The following is an 11,181-nucleotide window of genomic DNA, read 5'->3' as shown; positions in this document are numbered from 1 at the left end:
CGAGCGACTTTCCGTCCAACTACCCCAGCAGCCTTGTTCCAAAGAGAGAGACAGCGGCACGGAAAGGAAAATAGAGGGAGAGAGACACAAACATCATGGCAGGCAAACGCAGACACCTGGAGAATGGAGACAGACACACGGAGGGACACACACCTGGAGAATGGAGACAGACAGACACACACACACACATATATATATATATATATATATATATATATATATATATATATATATTTACATATAGGAAAACTGAGAGTCATAGGATGCACACACACACACACACACCACATCTGGAGGAGAAAGACACACACACACATCTGGAGAATGGAGACAGACACACACAGACACTCAACTGGAGAAGGAGACAGACAGACACACACACACACATATATATATATATATTTACATATAGGAAAACTGAGAGTCATAGGATGCACAAACACACACACACACACACACACCACATCTGGAGGAGAAAGACACACACACACATCTGGAGAATGGAGACAGACACACACAGACACTCAACTGGAGAAGGAGACAGACAGACACACACACACACATATATATATATATATATATTTACATATAGGAAAACTGAGAGTCATAGGATGCACACACACACATCACATCTGGAGAAAGAGACACACACACCTGGAGAATGGAGACAGACAGACAGACACATATATATACATATAGGAACACTGAGAGCCATAGGCTGCACACACACACACATCACATCTGGAGGAGAAAGACACATACACACATCTGGAGAATGGAGAGAGACAGACAGAAAGACACACACACACACACACATAAATATATATATATATATATATTTATTTAGGGTTTTTATATACCGACATTCTCGATAAATATATCGAATCAAGTCGGTTTCCATATAACACAACTGTCGCCGGTAAGGCGTTACATTAAACAATAAACAGAGTATTGAGATATATATATATATATATATATATATATATATATATATATATATATCTATATAGGAACACTGAGAGCCATAGGCTGCACACACACACATCACATCTGGAGGAGAAAGACACATACACACATCTGGAGAATGGAGACAGACAGACAGACACACACACACATTAAAAAAATAAAATAAAATATATTCCCCCTGTTCTATTGTAAACCGGTACGATAAGACCTGGTCTTGAGTATCGGTATAGTAAAAGAAGTTAAATAAATAAATAAAAAAAAAATATATATATATATATATATATATATATATATATATATATATATATATTTATATGAAAACTGGGAGCCATAGGCTGCACACTCACACACACGACATCTGGAGGAGAAAGACACACACACACACACACACACACCCCTGGAGAATGGAGACAGACACTGAAGCGATTGTCAGTTGTGTATCGGCCTTTATTGCTGAACTTTGAGAGCTATTTGCTGGGTGCTGGGGATAACCATTCCTGAGCTTAACTCGTGGCTGGGCTCACGCTGTGTTAAGCACTGCTAGCGATCCTTCACATACCAGTGCACAGTTTGCATAGGTGCTTATTGATGCTGCAGGTGGCAGATAAGAGCTTTTCGGCACCAAGCACCTATATTGCACATTATTGAGAACAGATTGCTACTAATCACACCTTCAGTCACCTCCCTATCAGGATAGTTTCTCAAGACACACAGCACCTTTTCAAATTGCACAAAATTTCACGTTGGTCCGTGTGTAGATTCCCCTGAAGAAGCCATCAGGTGTCGGGTGGTTTCTTCTTTTTTTAATTTCAGCACTGGGTTCTGTGATAAAAACCATTGCAATGTGATGAAGGATGACTATAACTTCGTTTGATGTCAATGCGTCTGTTTAATGGATGCACATTCACTCTTATATTACTGAAGTATGAATGTGCCGTGTGTGCACATTTTATGAGGAAGCTTTTTGATTGCATGTATTTAGTTTCAATTTTGTATAGTACAGAGTAGGACTGTTTATAATGATGTTATAGCTTTTTAGTTAGGCGATATTAAACATTTTTGTTAATAAAGATAAAATTACGATTTTGGAATACTGTTTTGTGGTGCTCTTTCCCTTAAGGATGTAGATAACTGCATATCAGCCTAGCAGTACATCCATCCAGTAAGTTTGTCTGGTATCTCTTTTACTATATATATATATATTATTTTATATATATATAAATATCATAAATGCCGATGCTGACAAACCCCTGGCACCCAATGCACACTCATTAACACGGCAAACTTAACACTAGTCCCGGAACCAGCGTTAAGTCATACCGCGAGCCGAGGTTAAGAAAAACCCAAAACTCTTGCTGCCAGTGGTTCCTCCTCCTTGGTATCATTCCGATACTAAGATTCACTGCTTGCGGGGACTGACATTTACGAAAAAAAGGAAGGGTTCGATAACAACAACAAAAATGTGTGGGCACACAATATACATGCACAGTATACACACTGCAAGTACACAATATACATGCACAGTATACACGCTGCAGGCACAACATATACATGCACAGTGTACACGCTGCAGGCACACAATATACATGCACAGTGTACACACTGCAGACACACAATATACATGCACAGTATACACGCTGCAAGCACACAATATACATACACAGTATACACGCTGCAAGTACACAATATACATACACAGTATACACGACACTGCAAGCACACAATATACATGCACAGTATACACGCTGCAGGCACACAATATATATACACAATATACATGCTGCAAGCACACAATATACATACACAGTATACACGCTGCACGTACACAATATACATGCACAGTATACACGCTGCAGGCATACAATATACATGCACAGTATACAGCACACAATATACATGCACAGTGTACACGCTGCAAGCACACAATATACATACACAGTATACACGCTGCAAGTACACAATATACATGCACAGTATACACGCTATAGGCATACAATATACATGCACAGTATACAGCACACAATATACATACACAGTATACACGCTGCAAGTACACAATATACATGCACAGTATACAGCACACAATATACATACACAGTATACACGCTGCAAGTACACAATATACATGCACAGTGTACACACTGCAGGCGAACAAGTATACTGTGTGTGAGAGTTTTCTGTGGCGGGATAAAACGGGCGCTTGTACCCGACTGACCACGTTCCTAACCCCCACACAGCCACGTCTCCAGGGTGCCCCATGCTTTTCAGCACTAGGGACGCACAATTTGTCCCTTTTAGCACAGCTGCTGTTTTACAGACTGCATCGGGCGCCCAGGGGCCGTGGATGTGTGTGTTAGGGAAATGGGCGGTCACTGCGTGCTTTTATTGCATCGGCCCCTCAGTCTGTAAGTATTTTTGGAGCAGGGCTGCTGGACGTACGTGAGTTATAAGGCCTTGCCAATCTAAGGGCCCATTACTTCCCTCTGATTCACTGTCCCAGTGCTGGCACCTCACTGCTCCTGAGGCTTCGCCCTTCTGCTGAGCCAAGCTTGTCGTCTATACATCTATACATCCCGGTTCTGAATCTCCTCTCAGGTACCCTGGAGCGCTCCACTTCCTGTGAGGAGGCAGACGTCGCGCAGAAGGGCAGAGGTCGTCCGAGGTGCTTGGAGCTCTTGTCGTGGTCCGTCCCCCCCCCCCCCCCCCCCCCCGTCCATCACCTGGAGACCGGGCCCCACCGACCTCAGCCTCGCTCTCTGACAAGCCTGAGCTGAGAATCTGCAGCGAGATGATGTTTGCACCTTTATTAAAATGCTTCAGCGGAGTGTGGCCTCCTGTCCTGCTCATTAGTGAATGGCAGCTGCAACGCGTCCCTTCCACTGCTTCTAGGGGTGAAGAGAGAGAGAGGAGAGGAGATCCAGGGAGCCAGGGAAATTAATGACAAGAAGGACATCCACTGCACTTTCCAGAAACGTAACCTGCGGCTTCCTCTGTAAGGCTGGGAACTGCAGGCCGGGTACCGGGACCTCAGTGGGGAGCAAAGTCATGGAACCGCTGCTAAAAACGGAGGAGAGTGCAGTTACTGGAATCCAATGATTTGCAGGATCCGAGGCAGCGCGGGTTTTACCGGAGGTAAATCCGATCCATTTCTTTCACTGAGCGGGACTGACTATTGAATGAGGGGAGAGCGCTAGACGTAGTGCACTTGGATTTCAGCGAGGCCTTTGACACAGAAGACTTATAAGAACATTGTGCGCCCTTGCTACGGATCCTAGAGCGAGTGACTGGGTTAGGAGCTGCCCAAGTGGGAGGTGACAAAGGGGAGAGGTAAATGGAGTGGTCCCTGAGGAGGGAGCGGGATGTGTTACTAGCGCTGCGCCTCGGGGATCGGTCCTTGGGCCGGATCTTTTCAACATTTTTTGCGAGCAGCATAACGGAAGGGTTGTCGGGAAAGGTTTGTAATTTTACCGATGATACCAAAATCTTGCAACAGGGTAGAAAGCCAGGAAGGTGTGGAGACCTGAGAAGAGATCTGGCAGAGCTCAAGGAATGGTCTGCAGTCTGGCAGTTAAGATTTAAGGCTGAAAAATAGAAGAGTTTAGCCTGCAAAAAAAAACCAAACAAAGCGAGAGGTACAGTTTAAAGGGTGAGATTCTTCTAACATGAAAGAGTGGATCTGGTGGTGATCATATCCGAAGCCTTACAGTGGAAAACAGGTGGATAAAGCGATGGTAAAAGCCAGAAAGCTGCTTGGGTGCACAGGGAGAGGAAGGGTCAGCAGAAAAAGGGAGATGATGCTGCCCCTGTATAGGTCCCCGGCGAGACCTCACTGGGAATACTGAGCACAATCCTGGAGACCCCACCTTCAGAAGGATAGAAACAGGATGGAGTCGCTCCAGAGGGAGGCTGCTAACATGGTCAGTGGTCTTCATCCTAAAGCACATGGGGAGAGAGTTAAAGATCTAAACATGATGCACCCTGGAGGAGAGGGGAGATAGGATAGAGACATTCAGATATCTCAGAGGTTTCCATGCACAGGAGCTGAGCCTCTATCAATGGAAAGGAGGCTGCTAACATGGTCAGTGGTCTTCATCCTAAAGCACATGGGGATAGAGTTAAAGATCTAAACATGATGCACTCTGGAGGAGAGGGGAGATAGGATAGAGACATTCAGATATCTCAGAGGCTTCCATGCACAGGAGCTGAGCCTCTATCAATGGAAAGGAGGCTGCTAACATGGTCAGTGGTCTTCATCCTAAAGCACATGGGGATAGAGTTAAAGATGTAAACATGATGCACCCTGGAGGAGAGGGGAGATAGGAGAGAGACATTCAGATATCTCAGAGGTTTCCATGCACAGGAGCTGAGCCTCTATCAATGGAAAGGAGGCACTAGAACGAGGAGGGGTCATGGGATGAGGGTGAATCTGAGGAGTAATCTAGGAGATATTTTTCTGCTGAGAGGGCAGCGAATGCATGTGGAGCCTTCCTGTGAATCTGAATTCAGGAAAGCATGGGAGAAGCACAGGGGATCAGAAAGCGGAGTAGCTGGTGTGGATGTGCAGCCTTGATAGGCCGCACTGATCTTTTCCTGCCATGTTTCTGTATTTCTGAGCTGGAAACCTGGCAGCACATGACTGCTGCATGAACGTGAGGAGAAGGGGGCAGAACTGAGGCGAGGAGGGAGTGAATCCTGCTGAACTGGCACTCGAAGCGTGAGGGGCTTTAATATTTTAATCCTTCCCTCTGAAACCGAGCTCCCTGCCCCTTCCTACCCTCCAGTCAGCAGCAGAGCAAATTGCCTTGATTTTAAGTGGCAGGACGAAGAAAACTAAAAGTGTATTCTTTCTGTGGACTGAATCAGGCCCCTGCTTTCCTTATCTTTCTCAGTCTCCCTTGGTGGGAAACAAACCACTGACGTTACTGGACTGGGCAAAGTGAAGCCATGGTGGGCTTTGCTTCCATCCTAAGGGGCTTGTGCCAGCTTCCTCCCAGAAGAGCAGGGATGCGATTCTTTAAACGGATGTGCACCCGGCAGGGCCTGCTCATTCCAGGCATCTGGGGACCCCCCCCTGTGGAAACCTCCCTCTCACGGTCCGGGGTGACCCCCCGTCCGCGGCTCCGCCGATCAGAGAACGAGCAGACTCCATGCGCGTGTGAGATTCCAGGAGCTGGGTCGGGCCCGTGCCTCGCCTCCCGGCCTCCTCTGGCTGTGGTAAGAATTATGAACGGCAGATCCTCCTTCCCTCTGGGGAAGTGCCCGGTGATGCTGTTAAGTTGCATTTCTGCTCTCGGACTTATACCAGAGTGAAACTTCAGCTTATGTGTAAGGAAACTGGAGTGAAATATGATGAGCTACAGGAAATTCCCAACAGAGATTCCCAGGCAAAAGTACAGCAAATGTTCAGTGAATCTGGAGGTAGCAAGCGACCGAGAGAAAAATGAACAAAAAAAAAAAACTCCCCCCGGCGATATCTCTTTTTTTTTCTGTTCCTTTTCCCCTCCGCTTCCTCCTCCCAGCTCCCCCTGTCAGATACAGAGAACCGGGTTCTTCCTCCTGACCCAGCTCAAAGTCTACTGTGCAATATCTTCCAGCCCAAAGGATGGGTGCTTGATACACAACAACCAAAAAATAAAATGCCAAGAGGAATAGCAGTGAAATGGCCTCACTCAGCATCTGGCTAAGAGGACTCAGAATCACGGGTGCAGCCTCAGTTCCAGGGAGGACCCTGTTCGTCTGCGAGATTATTTCCAGATATTCCTTATGCGCCCCGTTGCAAGGAGCGTTCAGGGCACACAAGGCGTGCTTTGCAGACATAAAAGCCTCCCTACCATGCACACATTTACGTTTCATGTTAAAGTACAATGAGAGCATCTTCCGAATCCCACACCCTGCAACCCTCAGATTAGAGAATGCAAATGTCAAGAACTGGGAGTTGCATGAAACCTGTTGCAGTCGAGGCCGGATCTGAAAGCCCGTGAAGGACAGAGGTTGCCTGAAACGTGGTCAGAAGGTTTATGGAAGACAGGACCTAACTGATCGCTTTCAAATGACCTGGGGGCAGCGCTGATCGCAGAGCAAGAATCTGCAGGGAGGAGCTGTCAGCAGGAAACCTTTCCTACGAGCTCCTCACAAAAGTCCTCGTGCAAAATTAAGCGAAACAAAAGCCTGAGGAGCCGGAAACGTTTGGCAACAAAAGTTCTCTGGAAATGATGAAACAAAAATTGAGCTTCCCTGCCGCAACCGCAGGAGATGCTGTAGTAACTTCTACTTGTTGACAGTGTTTTGACAGTGGAAATTGCTAGCTGGCAGTGTTTACAGATTTATTTTCTTTTTATAGAACATAAGAACATAAAAACATAAGAACATAAGAACTTGCCATACTGGGTCAGACCATGGGTCCATCAAGCCCAGCATCCTGTCTCCAACAGTGGCCAATCCAGGCCATAAGAACCTGGCAATTACCCAAAAACTAAGTCTCTTATAGCCTTCTCTGCTTTATCAGAGTGAATTGTTTTCGTGTTCACACGCCCGGCCGTCTCCTGTTTGCAGGAGGCCATGGTTGTTGAAAGCAGACAGAACAGGAACCTCAGAGGTTAAACAGGCTCAGATTATTTGCTCAGCAGTGCGACTGCCTCCACCTCACTGAAAATGCACAGATTTTTATCCTGATGTGACACCACATTTTAAAAGTTATCTGCTTCAGGGGAATGCCTTTAGGTGTTAGATAATAATGTAATGTTTGGACCCTAATGCAGGTTTAACGTTCAGAAGAAAAAAAAAAAAGCAAACAGAATGTTGGGAATTATTAGGAAGGGAATGGTGAATAGAACGGAAAATGTCATTTTATTTAATTTAAACTCTTTTCTATAACGTCGTTAAGCTAGAAACCGTCACAACGGTTAACGATAAGGCACTTAAAATAACGTTGTTTGACTGTCATTTTAACATCTAGACAGGTGCCTGCAAGGTACGGTACAGAGTTTCATAATAGCTATAAGCTGCTAGGTGAGGTTGTGTGTTTAGGTTTATCAGGTCGCTTCAAAATTATTAAATAATCTACATGTTATCTGTTACTGCTTAAAAGTAAGAAACACTCATTACGATAGGGGTGTTGTGTCAGGGCACAGACTCATCGCTTTCTGCAATTCCCTGGATTCTACTCTCCCTTCTCTTTGTGGTATGCTTGTTTAAATAGCCATGGTTTTCGGCTCTTTTTGAATAGTTTGATGTCTTTTTGCAGTCTGATTTCTGACGGCATGGTGTTCCATAATGTAGGCCCTGCTAATGATAAGGCTCTATCCCTTACTTGAGTTAGTCTTGCTGTTTTAACGGAGGGAATCACTGGTAATGCCTTGTTTGCGGATCTCAGGCTCCTGTTGGGCACTTTCAGTGCAGTGTTTAGCCGTTCTGTCTTTTCGTCATGGATTAATTTGTGTATGGTACATAGTGATTTGTATTGTATTCTCTGTTCAATGGGTAGCCGGTGTAGTTCAATCAGGGTGTCAGTGATATTGTCCCTTCTGCTTTTTCCAGTCAGAATTCTTGCCGCTGTGTTTTGCAGTATCCGGAGTGGTCTAATTGTTGTGTATGCTAGACCCAGGAGTAGGGCGTTACAATAGGTCAGTGCTTGCAAAGTTTAATGCTTGTAGCGCCGATCGGAAGTTGTTGGTTGTTAGCATGGGTTTTACTCTCCTAAGAGTCATAGGTTTCTTGTAACCTTCTCTTATTCTGAAAGATATATGTTGTTTCATATTCAGTGTCAATCATCACTCCTAGGTTGCGTACTTTCTCAGCAGGTTCAATGGTGAGACCGCACCTTGAAGGAAGAGGGGACTAGAACGAGGATATCGCCTCATTTATAGATGGTACTTCTTCAGAAGGCAGCTGTAAAATGTCCCGAAAATATCTCTTCAAAGTCATTATGGGAAGTTCACCCATTTTTTGGAAAATTAAGAAAATGTAAATTTATCAGTAGCACGGGATCATCTCAGTGTTTGGGTACTTGCCAGGTTCTTATGGCCTGGATTGGCCTCTGTTGGAAACAGGATGCTGGGCTTGATGGACCCTTGGTCTGCCCCAGTATGGCATTTTCTTATGTTCTTATGTGTCTAGATGAATTTTCAAGATATTCCACCCTTCTAGAAAGCGGTCCTCGTTCATGAATGAAGTTCGCCTGAGTTACAGCCAGAGTATCCATTTTTTCCCGAAGAGAAACAATCTTACTATCATGCTCAGTGATTTTCAAATCATGCAGAGAGACCAGAGGGTGAAATTTAGCAGAAAAAGAATCAAGATGTTCAGAAACTGTAGATAAATCTTGGCCAAAACTTGAAACCAATTCCCAAATAGGACCCAATGTTACCTCGGCTGGTTTTGTGGGGGAGTTTAGGAAAACCTCCCGACGTCGATGAAACAGGAAACCTCGGCCCAGAAGCCGAAGAAATCATGCCTATTCCTAAATCCTGGATAGGCACTTGCTGAGAAGGCGCAGGCATCGGGGGAGATACTACGCCGCCCTCCGAAGCTGAAACCACAGACGAAACCCCCTTCCCGCATGGCAAGCACATCATCACTCGGTGCCACTGCGATCGACGGGGAAAAAGTTGCATCTGTGCACCGGCGGAGAGTCTTGAGCATGGGGGAGCTGAGACAAACCAGACCGGCGCTCCTCCACCAGGAACTCCCAATGGGGACCCAACCCACCCGAACGAACGGGAGTGGGAGAGGCGAAGGAGGCGGTCAGATTCTGCTGTTCAAGGTACTGGGACTCAGGGGGTAGATCCCGACCTTGCCTTTGCATTTCACTGCCACAGAAGTTGAAGCAATCAAATAAGGCAACAAAAGGTACGGGAAGCAATTTTCGGCTTCCCAGTTCTTGCGGCCATCTTGCTTCAGTTTGTCAGCCATTTTAACAGATTCATTCTTTTCATGGTTTTATTATTACGAATGCCTTGCATCTCTTGATTTTATTGCTTGATGTTTTGTGAGGAGTGATTATGTTTCTGTTTTTCGGTCGGGCTTGTTGTGGTTACCAGAATGTGTTTTGCGAGTGAGAGAGAGAACGAGTGAGCCAATGAGCATATGTTTGAGGAAGAGGTCTATTTAAGCCAGTGGGCCTGCGTGTGAGTATAAAAGAGAGCGACTGAGCCAGTGGGCCTGCGTGTGAGTATAAAAGAGAGCGACTGAGCCAGTGAGCCTGCGTGTGAGTATAAAAGAGAGCGACTGAGCCAGTGGGCCTGCGTGTGAGTATAAAAGAGAGCGACTGAGCCAGTGGGCCTGCGTGTGATTATAAAAGAGAGCGACTGAGCCAGTGGGCCTGCGTGTGAGTATAAAAGAGAGCGACTGAGCCAGTGGGTCTGCGTGTGAGTATAAAAGAGAGCGACTGAGCCAGTGGGCCTGCGTGTGAGTATAAAAGAGAGCGACTGAGCCAGTGGGCCTGCGTGTGAGTATAAAAGAGAGCGACTGAGCCAGTGGGCCTGCGTGTGAGTATAAAAGAGAGCGACTGAGCCAGTGGGCCTGCGTGTGATTATAAAAGAGAGTGACTGAGCCAGTGGGCCTGCGTGTGAGTATAAAAGAGAGCGACTGAGCCAGTGGGCCTGCGTGTGAACAAGAGTGTGAGTGTATGGCACAGTGAGTATGACGGTGAGAGACAGCATGTGAGCATGTACGAGAGACAGCGTATGATCTAGTAAGCATATGTAAGAGAGGAATTATAAGAGGGTTTGTGTGAGAAAGAACATGTGTGATGTGTACATATCTCTCACTCCTTACCAATCCATGAAACTCTCAGGGTGACTTGAATCTAAAGTTCCCAGGCACAGGATTTATTTTAGCTTTAATTTTAATTATTGGGCGGTGTTTGCTGTGTCTGCTATTTTGAAATATGTTATCGATGTTTGGGAAATTAAACAAACAATGTTGCATGTTGGTAATCACTGCATGTTCTTTTCATCAGCTGCTTTAAAATATTTATTCGTTTTATGAGTTTGGTTTTACTATTAGGATTGATGCTTTATATTTCTTGATGTTATTGTTTGATGTTTGCTTTCCCATTCCATACAGAGTCTGGCTTTTGGGGGTTTTGTCTGCATGTTTCTGTTTATACTTTGTTATCTCTTCATTTTGTATTTGGTGAGGGTCTGTCTGTGTGTTCTGTAAGCAGACTTGCATGCATGGAATGGGGGTCAACAGCTCTGTTTACGCACTGCTGGT

Source organism: Rhinatrema bivittatum, chromosome 19 (genome assembly GCF_901001135.1).
Source record: "Rhinatrema bivittatum chromosome 19, aRhiBiv1.1, whole genome shotgun sequence".
Taxonomy (NCBI): domain Eukaryota; kingdom Metazoa; phylum Chordata; class Amphibia; order Gymnophiona; family Rhinatrematidae; genus Rhinatrema; species Rhinatrema bivittatum.
This window is presented reverse-complemented; position numbering follows the sequence as displayed.